The sequence below is a fragment of the Diuraphis noxia genome, unplaced genomic scaffold (genome assembly GCF_037042655.1).
Source record: "Diuraphis noxia isolate RWA-SAM2 unplaced genomic scaffold, SU_Dnox_SAM2 contig0005, whole genome shotgun sequence".
Classification (NCBI taxonomy): domain Eukaryota; kingdom Metazoa; phylum Arthropoda; class Insecta; order Hemiptera; family Aphididae; genus Diuraphis; species Diuraphis noxia.
The window spans coordinates 35,582,952-35,600,198 of NW_028301715.1; the positions used below are offsets into that span (position 1 = coordinate 35,582,952).

The 17,247-nt window shown below is 27.3% G+C and overlaps 1 long non-coding RNA gene and 2 pseudogenes across 4 annotated transcripts in view; 1 reads left to right on the forward strand and 2 right to left on the reverse strand.

Annotated features, from left to right (window-relative positions):
* The window catches only part of LOC149055238 (uncharacterized), a 429,976-nt pseudogene that overhangs the window by 57,316 nt on the left and 355,413 nt on the right, over positions 1-17,247 (reverse strand).
* Positions 1-17,247, forward strand: part of LOC149055239 (uncharacterized) — an 84,729-nt gene that overhangs the window by 13,195 nt on the left and 54,287 nt on the right. The gene's annotated exons all lie outside the window — the stretch shown is intronic.
* Positions 12,265-16,733, reverse strand: LOC149055240 (uncharacterized; annotated as a pseudogene). Its single transcript, XR_016191923.1, has 8 exons — positions 16,544-16,733; positions 16,262-16,457; positions 15,470-15,541; positions 14,144-14,276; positions 13,967-14,059; positions 13,036-13,283; positions 12,637-12,789; positions 12,265-12,510 (listed from the first exon to the last, which is right to left on the reverse strand). The product of XR_016191923.1 is annotated as an uncharacterized LOC149055240 (transcript).

Sequence of the window (17,247 nt, forward strand, 5' to 3'; positions counted from 1 at the left end):
TATGTCGGGTTTCTTTATCCTACCTTTTATTATTAATTAATGCATATATTTATTATGATTTTTGTTACACCTGAGATTGTGTTTCTTTATTAATTTGTCATTAATTATAATTTTGTTGTTGAAGTTGTATGAATATATATATTATATATGTTGAAATAATTTCTTGCCTGTTTCATAAGTGAATAAATTCGTTAAATATTTTTATTTAAATCTTATAAAAATTATAGTTATAATTGTTTAGTATAACAATGTTGATTACAAATTTTGAATTTTGATTAAATAGTTTTTTGGTTAATATAAGTATAATTGATTAAATAATTTTTTGTAGGTGATTTAAATGGTGATTATTTAAATTTTATTTATACTTCTTGGTTTTTTGGTTTGGTCTCCAGTAAATTTGGTTTGTTTTGTAATAATGGCATTATTTATTTTGTAAATTATTGAATTTTTTTTTTTGTAGCCCGACATACTAGGTTGGTATGATATCAGATGAGCCCTCCCTTGTATGAGAATTTCATGATATCCAAAAATGATATTTAAAATAGGGATATCCATTTAAAAAGAATGAAGAACTACATGACTTAAAAGAATTTTAAGTGATATAGGAATTTATGATTGATTTGTCTAGTTTGATGTCCAACAAACAGAATTGAAAAATATTTACTGGTTAATGAGCAATAAAGTGTACCCTGTTCTTTGAGACACATGAGATATTGTATATATTAAAAAATAAAATTAAATAGCTAGTAAAAATTTCATTTTTCTTTCATATTCAATATAATTATATTTTGATCCATAAAAATATTTACCTAAGTGCTTGATTTTCAATATACTATCAAAATATGCATTAAAAACATTTAGAATTTTATCAAATAAGTTTTTAAATATACTGTATACTACTACCTACCTAGAAATAAGCATACCAGAAAACTTCCAAAAATGAAAAAAATATATAAAATGCATAAAAAGTCTTTGCTCTACAAAACATAAAATGTTTTAAAATAAAAATTTGTAATAGTAATTTGTCCAGATTAAAGAAAAACAACTTTTGAAGGTGATTAAGAGTTAAAAGAATTTCATTATGAAATTGAAAACAACTTTTATTACTAGTTTTTTAAAATTAATCCAAATCTCTAATACTGCAAAGAAGAAATAAGATCTGATGTTGGTTAATTTTTCTGAGACATACAATCATTATTAAATTATTATTTAAGTTGAGTATTGGAATCTATACTAGTGTTAATCGTACCTATACTTGTTCGACTAGTCTAATGGAATATTTAAATTTAAGATTTTAGAAAAAAAAAATAAAAATTTTTGTTGTTCACAAATGTATTTATTACCTAGATATTCAATATTTTAAGTGACATACGTGTTGTTGTTATTATTAGCTATAAAAATAAAAAAACATTCTTGGACTTGATGAAAAATAGACTTACAAGTACTAAATATCTCATATAATAGATATGGTTTCTATATGTTAAAAAAATAAATTTTGGACCTAAAGGTCAACACATCGACTGTCGTTGCTAGCTCCCGGATGGGCAACCACCTGGGTTCTTAGTGTCGAATCCTCGTCTTATTTACATGTGTTTAAAACCAAACAGTAAAATCAGGTTATGCAGTTGATATCTTTGCCTCTGGCCTGGTATGTGCTCTGCACACTAGTCGAATACTGTATTTTGGGGTATGGTGTGGCGCGGTGGTTTGCCGTGGTCAAACATCGCCTGGCGTCACTAGCTCCTGGATGGGTGACCACCTGGGTTCTTAGTGTCGAATCCTTACCCCACAAACTCACGTGTTTTTAATCAAACACACGCAATATGGATATATAATTGCCGAAGGATTTGTTTAAAAAAAAAACATATAATATTATGTAAAAATAAAAATAATAAGAAACCAATTGTACATTGTTTAAGTCTATATGAGATTTTATACTTCATACTATAACTTTTTAATAATAATAATTATCAATAAGTATGTAATTTGAAATATTTTAGATGATTAAATTTTCTTCTGGACAATTGATCTTTGTCATAAAAAATGTACAGACACAGTTATGTAAAGATTACCAATCACACAGCAAAATGTTATGTTGAAATAGTAAATAATAATATTTTATTGTTGAAAAGATTGTGTAAACATTTTTTTAGATCGTTTCATTTAAAAAAATATTCAAAATCGTAATAATTTAATTTCTGGTGTTTAGGGTCGTTTTTTTGAGGTACCATATAAAAATAAAAATAAAATTACCATTATGGTTCCACCTGACGTTTTTGGGCCCGGAAAAGCATGATAACTATAATTTTAGTATGTCGGAAGGGGAAATAATTTAGATATTAGGTACACCATTACTGTAATAATATTACAAAAGTTGTTTTGCTTTAATGAGGATGTCGCACTTTCATTCTGTTCAACAGGACTTTTGTAAGTCAGAGACAATACAAACACATAAATCTTTAATAATTATTAGTTATTACTTGTATAATTTACATCCAACCATACTTGCGAGTTTAGATGACAATTTTTGATTAGGACTTCATAAAATGTACTATGGATGTGTTAACAATAGTTCCCCACACGTATACTCACTTATGCACTCATCGCGGCCAGACACTCGTGGTCATATAAATATGTGCTTAAAGTTATGTACACCAAAAAAATGGGTCTGGCCCTATCCATAATATATTATCTAAGAGGCAGTTGCACCAAAGTCCTAAAAATCTAATAGGGAGAAAAATATTACAAGAGGCTCAGCATCTTATAATAAGAGCTATTTCTAAGAGGTTAACAATCAAGAGAACAACTTGATAAGTAAACACTTATATCGGAAATCAACTAAGGATCTTTTTATTCAAAGTGTCCTAGTTAACCATCCGTTTGTCACGCGTTACCCAAATAGCATTTGTTTTTATACGATCATTCAGATTGATACTTATTAAACCCAGTGTCGTAGTCAGCCTTCCCGAGGGGTATTGAGTGTATAGTACTGTATACACTTTTTCCCTCCCCAAATCCAAACCCTGGCTACGGCAATGCCTTCCCCGCGGACATGCAGATGGTTAATTAAGTCATAAGGAGGTTGTTGAGGTTAGGTACCTATAGACAACGGTATGTTGAGCTCAAGTGATGATAGATGACTATCATCACTGGTCGTGACCTTTGCATAGATCTTTTCTTACTAACTAACAAGGTATTCGAAATTGTTAACATAACAATGAAAAATATTTAAAAATTAAAGAGGAAAATATTAATACTACATTTATATTAAAATAATTAGCTTTTATAATGAATACTTAATACTTAAAATATTATATATACCTGTTCAATATTGTCATAATTTGGATCACAGTTTTAAAGCCATACGAGTATAAGTGTTATACCAGTATTTCATATGAACTAATGTCAATCACAATAAATAATACGTCCTCTGATCATAATTTGTTCAATAAACTATAAGAAATCGAGTTAACTTTTGTGTTCACAATTTTTAAACTATACATTAGCCATAAGCCACTAAAAAAAATAATTTCATCATGATTTATTTATCCATCTTTTATTTTTCTTGAGAATACAAAGTGCAGTCTTCATTGTGTATTCTATGTTCATATTTTTTCCAAATTTCTTTTTTGATCCTTAAAAATCATTTGCCTGCGGGCGCCAATACCCCCCTTCCATTTTTATTTTTAAAATATAGCTCTAGTTTTTTTTTCGGACACAATTTTTATACTTTATTAGCCACATGCCACTAAAAAACATAATTATATCATGATTTAATTATCCTTCATATTTTGTTTATTAATTTTTCTTGATAATAGATAATGCAGTCTTCATTGTGTATTCCAATACTATAATTTTTTCCAAATTTCTTTTTTGATTCTTAAAAATCATTTGCCTGCGGGCGCCAATACCCCCTTTCCATTTTTATTTTAAAAATATGGCTCTAGTTAATTTTTGTGTGACACAATTTTTAAACTTTATCAGCCACATGCCACTAAACAAAAATAAATTTATCATGATTTAATTATTCTTCATATATTATTTCATTAATTTTGCTTGAGAAGACATATTGCAGTCTTCAATTTGTATTCTAAGACAATAATTTTTTTCCAAATTTCTTTTTTGATCCTTAAAAATCATTTGCCTGCGGGCGCCAATACCCCCTTTCCATTTTCATTTTCAAAATATAGCACTTGTATATTTTTGTAAACAGAACTTTTAAACTTTATTAACCACTTGCCCCAAAAACACATAATTTAATTATCTTTCATTAATTTTTCTTGAGAATATATAGTGCAGTCTTCATTGTGTATTCTAAGTTCATATTTTTTTCCAAATGTCAATTTTAATCCTTAAAAATCATTTGCCTGCGGGCGCCAATACCCCCTTCCCATTTTTGTTTTCAAAATATATCTCTAGTTTATTTTTGTGGACACAAATTCTAAACTTTATTAGCCTCATCCCACTAAAAAAACATAATTTTAACATGATTTAATTACCCATCATATATTATTTCATTCATTTTTCATGGGAATACATAGTGCAGTCTCCATTAACTATTCCAAGACAATCATTTTTTCAAATTTCTTTTTTGTTCCTTAAAAATTATTTGCCTGCGGGCACCAATACCCCCTTTCCATTTTTATTTTCAAAATTTATCTCTAGTTTATTTTTGTAGACACAATTTTTAAACTTTATTAGCCCCATCCCACTAAAAAAACATAATTTTAACATGATTTAATTACCTATCATATATTATTTCATTAATTTTTCATGGGAATACATAGTGCAGTTTCCATTGTCTATTCCAAGACAATAATTTTTTCAAATTTCTTTTTTGTTCCTTAAAAATCATTTGCCTGCGGGCGCCAATACCCCCTTTCCATTTTTATTTTCAAAATATATCTCTAGTTTATTTTTGTAGACACAATTTTTAAACTTTATTAGCCTCATCCAACTAAATAAACATAATTTTATCATCTTTCTTTAATTTTTCTTGAGAATATATAGTGCAGTCTTCATTGTGTATTCTAAGTTCAAATATTTTTCCAAATTTATTTTTTGTTCCTTAAAAATCATTTGCTTGCGGGCGCCAATACCCCCTTTCCATTTTTATTTTCAAAATATATCTCTAGTTTATTTTTGTAGACACAATTTTTAAACTTTATTAGCCTCATCCAACTAAATAAACATAATTTTATCATGATTTAATTATCTTTCTTTAATTTTTCTTGAGAATGTATAGTGCAGACTCCATTGTCTATTCCAAGACAATAATTTTTTCCAAATTTCTTTTTTGATCCTTAAAAATCATTTGCCTGCGGGCGCAAATACCCCCCTTCCATTTTTATTTTCAAAATATAGCTCTAGTTTATTTTTGTGGACACAATTTTTAAAATTTATTAGCCACTTGCTCTAAAAAACATAATTATATCATGATTTAATTATCCTTCATATTTAATTTCATTAATCTTTCTTGATAATAGATAGTGCAGTTTTCATTGTGTATTCTCAGTTCATATTTTTTCCAAATTTCTTTTTTGATACTTAAAAATCATTTGCCTGCGGGCGCCAAACCCCCCTTCCATTTTTATTTTAAAAATATAGCTCTAGTTTTTTTTTTGGACACAATTTTTAATCTTTATTAGCCACATGCCACCAAAAAACACAATTATATCATGATTTAATTATCCTTCATATTCTGTTCATTAATTTTTCTTGATATTAGATAATGCAGTCTTCATTATGTATTCCAATACTATAAATTTTTTCCAAATTTCTTTTTTGATCCTTTAAAATCATTTGCCTGCGGGCGCCAATACCCTCTTTCCATCTTCGTTTTCAAAATATAGCTCTAGTTTATTTTTGTAGACACAATTTTTAAACTTTATTAGCCTCATCCAACTAAATAAACATAATTTTATCATTATTTTATTATCTTTCTTTAATTTTTCTTGAGAATATATAGTGCAGTCTTCATTGTGTATTCTATGTTCAAATATTTTTCCAAATTTCAATTTTGATCCTTAAAAATCATTTGCCTGCTGGCGCCAATACCCCCTTTCCATCTTCATTTTCAAAATATAGCTCTAGTTTATTTTTGAGGACACAACTTTTAAACTTTGTTAGCCACATGCCACTAAATATACATAATTTTATCATGATTTAATTACCCATCATATATTATTTCATTCATTTTTCATGGGAATACATAGTGCAGTCTCCATTGTCTATTCCAAGACAATAATTTTTTCAAATTTCTTTTTTGTTCCTTAAAAATTATTTGCCTGCGGGCGCCAATACCCCCTTTCCATTTTTGTTTTCAAAATAAATCTCTAGTTTATTTTTGTGGACACAATTTCTAAACTTTATTAGCCTCATCCCACTAAAAAAACATAATTTTAACATGATTTAATTACTCATCATATATTATTTCATTCATTTTTCATGGGAATACATAGTGCAGTCTCCATTGTGTATTCCAAGACAATAATTTTTTTTTATTTCTTTTTTGATCCTTAAAAATCATTTGCCTGCGGGCGCCAATACCCCCTTTCCATTTTCATTTTCAAAATATAGCACTTGTATATTTTTGTAAACACAACTTTTATTCTTTATTAACCACTTGCCCCAAAAACACATAATTTAATTATCATTCATTAATTTTTCTTGAGAATACATTGTGCAGTCTTCATTGTTTATTCTAAGTTCAATTTTTTTCCATATTCCTTTTTTGATTCTTAAAAATCATTTGCCTGTGGGCGGCAATACCTCCTTTCCATTTTTATTTTCAAAATATAGCTCTAGTTTATTATTGTGGACACAATTTTTAAACTTTATTACCCACTTGCCCCAAAAAAACATAATTTAATCATGATTTAATTATCTTTCTTATATTTTTATTCAGAATACATTGTGCAGTCTTCATTGTGTATTCAAAGTTCAAATTTTTTCCAAATTTCTTTTTTGTTCCATAAAAATCATTTGCCTGCGGGCGCCAATACCTCCTTTCCATTTTTATTTTCAAAATATAACACTTGTATATTTTTGTAAACACAACTTTTAAACTTTATTAACCACTTGCCCCAAAAACACATAATTTAATCATGATTTAATTATCTTTCATTAATTTTTCATGAGAATTCATAGTGCATTCTTCATTGTCTATTCCAAGACAATAATTTTTTCCAAAATCCTTTTTTGTTCCTTAAAAATCATTTGCCTGTAGGTGCCAATACCTCCTTTCCATTTTTATTTTCAAAATATAGATCTAGTTTATTATTGTGGAAACTATTTTTAAACTTTATTAGCCACTTGCCCCAAAAAAACATAATTTAATCCTGATTTAATTATCTTTCTTTTTTTTTTCTTGAGAAGACAAAATGCAGTCTTCATTGTTTATTCTAAGTTCAAATATTTTTCCAATTTTCTTTTTTGATCCTTAAAAATCATTTGCCTGCGGGTGCCAATATCCCCTTTCCATTTTTATTTTCAAAATATAACACTTGTATATTTTTGTTAACACAACTTTTAAATTTTATTAACCACTTGCCCCAAAAACACATAATTTAATCATGATTTAATTATCTTTCATTAATTTTTCTTGAGAGTTCATAGTGCATTCTTCGTTGTCTATTCCAAGACAATAATTTTTTCCAAATTTCTTTTTTGATCCTTAGAAATCATTTGCCTGCGGGCGCCAATACCCCCTTTCCATTTTTATTTTCAAAATATATCCCTAGTTCATTTTTGTAGACAAAATTTTTAAACTTTATTAGCCTCATCCAACTAAATAAACATAATTTTGTCATGATTTAATTATCCTTCATATATTATTTCATTAGTTTTGCTTGAGAATACATAGTGCAGTCTTCATTGTCTATTTCAAGTCTATAATTTTATCCAATTTTGTTTTTTGATTCTTAAAAATCATTTGCCTGCGGGCGCCAATACCCCCTTTCCATTTTTATTTTCAAAATATCGTTTTGTATATTTTTGTATACACAACTTTTAATCTTAATTAGCCACTTACCACTAAATAAACATAATTTTATTATGATTTAATTAACCTTCATATATTATTTCATTAATTTTTCTTGAAATTAACGCCGTTTTATTGTGAGTAACACGAAAATGTTCATAACTTTAAGCGTGTAAACTCGTAATAGTACGTCGTGCGCTTTGAGATTAATTATGTCATCGGTCTGACGTCGTCATGGTTATCACGAAAAGTAACGTATAACAAACTTGTGTTACGCGCAATAGAACGGCATAGGTTTTGAGATTAATTATGTCGTTGTGTTTTGTCCGAATCGGCGTGTTTTGTCCCCGTCAGCCACCAGACACTGATTCTAGTGGCCGGCTACAAAGTGTCTCGTCTGAAAGCGCTCTAATAACTCACTACAATAGAACGGCGTGCGCGTTGAAATTAATATTGTCGGCGGTCCGACGTCGTCGTCGTTGCGAGAAATGTAACTTATAATAACTTCGAGTTACTCGTAATAAGTTGATGCGTGCGCTGAGTTTAATTATGTCGACGGTTCAACGTCTTTGACGTCACGATAAAAGTAATGTATAACAAGTTCTAGTAACTCGCAATAGAATGGCGTGCGCGTTGAGAATAATTATGTCGGCGGTCCTACGCCGTCTTCGTCACAAAAAAATTAAGGCACAACAAACATGAGTAACTCTTAATAGAACAGCGTGCGCGTTAATATTAATTATGTCAGCGGTTCAACTTCATTGTCGTCCACGAGCAAAAAAAAAGTATTACAATTTCGAGTTACTCGTAATAAGTTGACGTGCGCGCTGAGTTTAATTATGTCGACGGTTCAACGTCTTTGACGTCACGATAAAAGTAATGTATAACAAGTTTTAGTAACTCGCAATAGAATGGCGTGCGCGTTGAGAATAATTATGTCGGCCGTCCGATGTCGTCGTCGTCACAAGAAAAGTAACCCATATCAATTCCGAGTTACTCGTAATAAATTGATGTGCTCGCCGAGTTTAATTATGCAGTCGGTCCGACGTAGTCATGGTTTACTCGAAAATTAACGTATAACAATATTTAGAGTTACTCGTAATATTACGGCGTGCGCATTGCGATTAATATTATCGGCGTGCCGACGTCGTCATCGTTACGAGAAAAGTAACGTATAACAAACTCGAATAACTCGCAATAGAACGGCGTGCGTGTTGATATTATAATACTGTCGGTCGTCCAACTTCGTTGTCGTCACGAGAAAAGTAACGTATGATGCATAATATACAAAAAATATTATAATTAAATCTCTAAACCAGGTTAAGTAAACAATCATAATATGTAACAGGACATTTTAACAATATAATTAGTATAATTTTGAGCATAGTCAGTAGGTATAATCTAACTAGGTCAAACTTAATATCGATATTACCGATTGTGTTTCGATTGTAAAATTTATATTTAAAGAATATGTGAAGACAGAAAAGGGGTCAGTTATTGGCGAGAGTCGTGTGACTCGATTACCTCTGACCACCAGTGTCAGAACCCAGTGGCGATCGTATGTGACTCGCCACTAGACGTCAGTGTTTAATAAAAGTGCTTATAATTAATTTATGTACGTCGGTGATCGGCGTTTACGACAAAGTGGCGCCCAACTCGTGGCTTGTGATTCTACGATCTGTGTGTGTGTATGTGTACAGTGTACACAGTATACATGGATTTTTTTTTCTGAGAATTTTTGCGTGACTTAGTACCTCAACGGTTGAGGCTCAACCTTTGCACTGCTTGTGTGTGTGTTATATATTATACACGTTATTTTTGATTCAAGATTTGTGTACCTATATGTGTGTACACGGATTTTTGAATTTACGTGAATTTATGCGTGATTTGGTACCTCAACCTTTCCACAGCTTGTGGAATCTATATACCTAGACGATATTTTTGACTCAATTTTTTGGTACCTCAAGACTCGAGTATTTTTTAAATTTTTTTTTAAGTGTATTTATTTGGGTATATTGTCCCTTAGCACAATTTTCGCGAATACGAATTTTTGGGCAAAGTGTAAATTCGATATTTTGACTTGATATGTACCTATTATATATTTATGCGATATTTTGACTTAGCGTGTATGTGCATTCATACGGTATTATTGCCTATTTTTGAGATTAGGTACCTACGTTTTGAAGAAATACAACATTAATGTTCACATGTATGAGTGACATAACTTTAAAGTTTCGTATTTAATATTTTTTTTTTTTTTTGGTACCTATTTGATTAATAATAATTAATAATTAATTATATATTCCACATGCAAAATATAAATCTAGAGTTGCTACAATTATTTTTGTAGGTTAGTCGTACAAAAAAAAATTCAAATTTAATAGTTTAAATATTTTAATTTTCATCAGCCATTAGATAGAAAAAAAAAATTATAATGTCATAATATAAATGAGGAGCAATTTTTATTTTACAATAGAAACAAAAAATCTTAGAAAAATATTCTGTGCATGAGAGATATTTTGATTTTGAGCTCAAATAGTCAGTGTAGTATATTAGATTTGCATACATATATTAACCGAGAGCACCATACAAAGAAAAACTATAATGTTTTAGGACCATTTGAAATTTGTTTATATAAATAGTATTGCATTGCATTTTAATAATGTCTTATTATATTAATTTAACAAATAATAAAAAATTGTCTTAATATATTATTATGAATAAAAAAAAATGTGTGAATAAAAATAATATCTTATATTTATTTATTTTATCTTTTTAATACATAATATACCTTATTATCTTTAATTCAATGATATATTAGTATTAACTATGTTTTTTTCTGTCTATAATAATTATTAAGTTTTTAGAAATGTGTAAGTTATATTTAGCTCATCAATTTACCAAAATATATTATCTAATGGAACTTTTAACATACCTATATCATAAATAATTACATAATAGTACATACGCGTGTAACAATCAATATTGTAAGATTATAGCTCAATAATATTTTTATTGATCTAATATTTAATAATCAAAACTGCATATTATTCATTTTTCTCTAATGCTACATTGTTTTTTTCCTTTCCTGTGTTAATTGTTTTATTATTGATGTTTATACTTTAGTAATTTTAAATAAAACAAAAATGTTATTATCATACCTTTATGTTATTGGCTTATGGCAACATATTTCTCATTTCAATATGAAACTATCAGTTCAACAAATTGTTAAATTTTTGCCGTGTAAGCAAATTGCTGTAATTACATATTTATAAGTAAGTAGGTATTATTATGTCATATAACTTTTAAATGACACCTTTATTTTACATCTTTAACAACATTTTATTATTTGTATACAAGAATAATGTAAAATTTAACTTCTATTAAAAATGTATATATATTTATTTTATTTTATAATTTGTAATTACTAATTATGTTGACACATATTTACTTTTACCTGATTGTTGACTTGAGTTTTATACTTTTATTTATCAATTACGTGTAGAATTGAATAGGTTTGCATATTTTTTAACCTTGGCATTGATAATTGTAATATGATTAAATCCCAGATAGCAAAAATATATTTTATTAAGATTTAAAAAATATTATTTTTATGATGATATGATTTAATAAATGTTTTTTTCTTCATTTTTTTGATTAAAATAATATTTAAAAAATATTTATAAAATGTCAGTTGGCCACGAGATTATCGTTTATATGATATTTTAAAAATAATGTAAATAAAATGTTATTTTTATAATATTATAATATTATTTTTATTTTATTATTATTTTAATATTCTCATTATATGATTATTTAAAGATTTTAAATATATTCATACATTTATAAATATAATATGTTTACCTAAACTAATTAATTTATAACATAACTCACAGGGTTATTATTACTTACAGGTATATAAATAATATATTATACATAGGTATATTTAATTACATAATATATATATTATCTATATTCTATATGATTACCTATATTGTATATTACCAATTTTTCAATCATCATTTTTATTAATATGAATAAATAGATATACAGTATCCCCCTTTTTTATTATTTGTCAAGTACGACAAATAATTTTAATATCTTCAAGCATAATCCAATTAGTCTTCTACTTATTACTTTTTAGCACAATCCTCCAATTATTCACTTATTATAATATAATATTATACCTATTGGCATAATTATAAAGTATACATTTAATAAAATATACTTTTTTTCAACCATTATAGGTTGGCTCACAACATTCTAATTGATAAATAAAAATATTATATAATATATAATTATATTACTAAACATTTTTTACAAATTATTTGACGGAGCAAATGAAATATTTTATTTTTATTAATAATTCTACAATTAACTATATAATACATTAAGGTTGATTGAGACGGGATTTGGCGCCAGCAATAAAAATTTTCATTGGTGTTTCAACATCAATTGTATTACAATTTTTAAACTTTCCAATTTTATTTATTGAATCTGACACACATTCAAATATAATAAACTATAAACTGAAAAAATATATTTGGTTAATTTATACGTAGGTTAGTATATTGGTATCATAGGATAAAAATGTAAAATAAACTTAGAGAAGAAATTGAATATAAAAGAATATATTATGTTATCATCTTTCTTACCGAATATTAAAGAACATGTGGCCAAAACTGAGAACTCTTTTTTTGTCCCTTGTAACTAAATTCCTTTAGTAGTTCATCAGTGAAAAGAAATCTCAATATTGTTCTAACTGTACCTCCTATGTTGTTGCGAGCTAACCGTGACAGTTCTTCTACCTGTAATCATATTTTAATTTGTTCTTTTAGTTGACTTTCAAATTGTTATTATTATCATTTTTTTACCTGAATACAATTCAATTATTTATAAGTAGGTACATCTGTATTGAAAAAATTTAATAACTCCCCAAAAAATTATAAAGATAGCCCATACAAAAAACCCAGTAAGTTACTTAGGTCAAAAGATTTAGAGACCTCTTTATATGTTAGTTATTACTCATTATTATTATAATAAATAACTCTCACCATTTTTTTTTTTATCTGGATATCAGTTAATTTTTCTTCAAATATTGAAAGATCCTCTTCTGTTTTCAACGGTAAATTACAAAGTATGTGTTGTAATACATGATCAATGCCTTCCAATGTTGTTTCGTGAAGTTCAAATATATTTGTCTTATTTGTCATACATTTTTCAATATTTTCTATTCTTTCGGTCATAGTTTTTATTTCATACCATGTGTTTAATGTGGTTCTATTTATCTTATTCAGTATGTCTGTTAACATATTTAATGATTTTAAATATTATGCATTTGGTTTTTAGATAATAGTTAGTGGTGTCACTTCTGTTTTCAATTGGTGGGGGGGGGGGGGGGAGGAGTTTTGACCAGCTCAAATGGGTAACTCAGGTTGACTGCCACTAGACCCGTATATGAGTCACACAATGTTTACTATCCATTTTTTGAGAAAAATTTGATTTTATTATAACCTTATTTTATTATTATATTAAAATGTTACTGATAAAGAATTGATTCCAAAATCAATAAAAACGTGACCCACCAGTGTGTCACTAGTGTTTCATGAATTACACTTTGTGATGCACAGAAACAAAATAAAAATCAGACATAACCCATATATGTGTCACATAAACAATTTGGCAAGTATGTCCAAATTGTCATGGCAGTCAATCTGTTAAAAAAAAGAGGTCTATATATTATTTATTACAAAATGTATCATTGTGACAATAATTTCTTAGTACTCAATAAAATAGGCATGTTTTTGTGCTAATAAAACATAATAATCATTATAAAATGGAAACAACTGGGGACAGCCCATCGGGCTGCTTTGAAAATTAGACAGGAGCAAATGCCCAACTTGCCACCAGTCTGCCCCCAAATGAAACCACTAAATGGTTATTAAATTAAGTAATAAACTGTAAATTTCATACTATTATACATACCTAATTCTGAGTTATCAACTGTAGCACTGGTCCTGGAGACTTTAAAGGGCGACGAGGATGTATAAATAACTTCTTGTGCATCATCTTGAGCAACTGAAAAAAGGATAATTGACATAATCATTAGAAGTTTTTTAATTTTTAAAAATCATCTTTACAATAGTATTATTACATACATACTAAGTACTTCGGCAGCTGATATTAACTCTGGGCTCAAAGATAGCTCATTAAAAAAAATCTAATTGTCTTTTAACTGATTGGTTGCTCAATAATACTTTATCAATAATAATTTTATTCCTAGAAGGTGGAGTATCTATAAAGAACAATAATTATAAATAAATAGTATAGGTATACTGATTAAAAATAAAAATTAAAGTAATAGGATGTCTAGAATGTTGATGTTGTAAAAATAATAATAAGATGTTTAAAATTTAACCAAATATGTGGTATATATGATTTTTTACTAATTCAAAAAATCTTAATTTTAAAATCTTAACTACGCTATCGCTGTATTTTAAACATTAAGTTGTACTAGGTACTTTAACATTGACCTGTCACAATAAGTGAAATAAAGTGATCAGGTTTACTATACAATCTATATATATGTTATCGGCAAAGACGTAAATTAAGGAATTAATGTTAATGACTAGTCAATAACGATATTTCCGATCAAATTAGGCAGTACACGATATTGACTAGTAAATATCGTTAATGTCTATTATAATCAGTCGATGATGCAATTAGAAATATCTCCTAGGTAATGACAATAACTCCGGGATTTTTCAGGCATAGTTAAAATAAATTAATAACAATATTAAAATAAATTACTATGTAGGTACGGAGTATGGCATGCTAAAAAATAGGTTCACTAGAGCACAACTTGTTCCGTGTCCTGAAAATATATTGAATTATGAAAAAACAATCGCGACTGCCGGAGTAAAAGAAATTACGGTTTGTGAGGCTGCTGGATATGGAATCGCGGGATCACAAGGCTATACAGGATGTATTTGCAAAACCAAATGCAAAACTAATAGATGCGCATGTAAAAAAAATAATGTTTTATGCAATTCAAAGTGTCACGGCATAACAGATTGTGAAAATAAATAATTATTAATTATGTATAATTTATCTTGTATTTATACATTTCTGACCTAATTAAAATATTTTGTTAAACATAATTATCAACATTGCCTATCAGTATTAGACATTAAAGTAAGTTCCTAGTCATAGTTCTAAATGTGTTAACAAAATATTTAAATTTTAAAACCTTGCCTATGTTGTCAGTTAATTCCTTGGCATTGACAATATCGACTACTGATGTTAGGAATTTATAATATTGGCTAGGCATTTACGTTATTAACTAATTTACATCATTGACGGTAACATATACAACTATGTGTAAGAAATAAAGACAGCTTATTTCACTGTTGTGTCCTACATTCCTACCATGTGGGCCTATAAACAAACTAAATAATACATGCAGTGTACTGATTATAATTTTCATACCAATATGTATGTTATCTGGATTATTAAGCTCATTGTCACAATTAGTATTCTCTTCAATTTCCCCACATGAACCTAAGAATCAAACAGTAATTTTAATAAGTACCTACTATTCTAATGGGTAGATATACAGGGTGATTTTTTTATCATGAACCACTCATTATTTCAAAAAACATTGATGTTTTTGAAAATATTTTTTTACAAAATTTCGTGTTGTTAAAAAAACAACATTTTCATTAAAAAATTATGTTTTTTAATATTTTTTATCCTTATAATTTTTTAAGTTTTTTACTTTTTTGAATGACAACCTAGAGTTTTAATTTCATATTCTAAAGCAGAATATTTTTCTAAGTATTTTGATACATAAAAATCGAATTTTAGACGAGTAGTTTATGAGTTATAAATATTTAAAGTTTAGATTGGCGGAGTGGAGTGGTACGAGGTTACCCCGCAAAATGTTTGTCCACTACTCCGCTTGTCTAAACTTAAAATACTTATAACTGATAAACTACTCGTCCAAAATTCGATTTTTACGTATCAAAATACTTAGAAAAATATTCTGCTTTGGAATATGAAATTAAAACTCTAGGTTGTCATTCAAAAAAGTAAAAAACAAAAAAATGTAAGGATAAAAAATATTAAAAAACATAATTTTTTAATAAAAACGTTTTTTTAACAACATGAAACTTTGTAAAAAAATATTTTCAAAAACATTGATATTTTTTGAAATAATGAGTGGTTCATGATAAAAAAATCACCCTGTATATAATATTTTTATTTTTCAAAATTACCTACTTTTAATGGAATCTGGAATCCATGCTGGTTTTTTAATTGCCTTATTTTTTTGAATTGTTGCCATTTTATTATATTTTTTTTTTGTTGCATTCTTTTGCCTAGTTCTGATTTCATCATCTGTTTCATATGGTGAAGATGAAACATTCAAAGTATTTTCAGACTTTTTTGTTTCGGACCTTAGCCTGAAAATAATCATCTGAAAAATATAAAATTATTTTATTAACATAATAGACAATAGCAATAATATGTATTCTTTAGTATTATTGTATATTATAATATTACCTAAGTCCTTGCACATTTTTTTTTTAATTGATAAATACTCAAAATCATATTTATTTGGTATTAATCTTTGTTTTATAAAGTGATTTGCGTTTTTTTTTGGCCAAGCAGATTTATTTTCTTTGACCCAAAATGATGGCACAACTGCAACTCCATTGTCATCAGAAAAATTTACAACTGACCACATATTATACTGAAATATAGTAAATATTAAAATAATAAAACTGCCACACTTTAAATAATTTTAAATTTATTAAATATATTGTTTAAATAGTTATTAATAAATGAATATATGTACTATAACTTAAATTAACATTAATACCAACTTATGATAAATATAACTAACAATCTTTATACTTGATTACTAACAACAAACGTTAAATATAAAATATTAATAACTATTAATTATGCATTACAAGAACTATGAATTTATGGTAAAGCTATTAACACATTACTGTCAGATAAAATCATTTTTTTTTTAATCTCATTTATAGGATAGCAGTAGAGCTCATGACTTAATGTATTAACATTATAAATATCTAATTCTGAAGATTTAATCGGTTTATCAAATAAAATATCTTTGTTTTGAAATTGTTTACAAATTAAAAATATTGCATCATTTTTATCTTTAACTATATTGAAGACTTTAATTATGTTACCGCTACATGTTAAAAGTCAACTTTTAGCTTTTGTATTTAATTTAATAG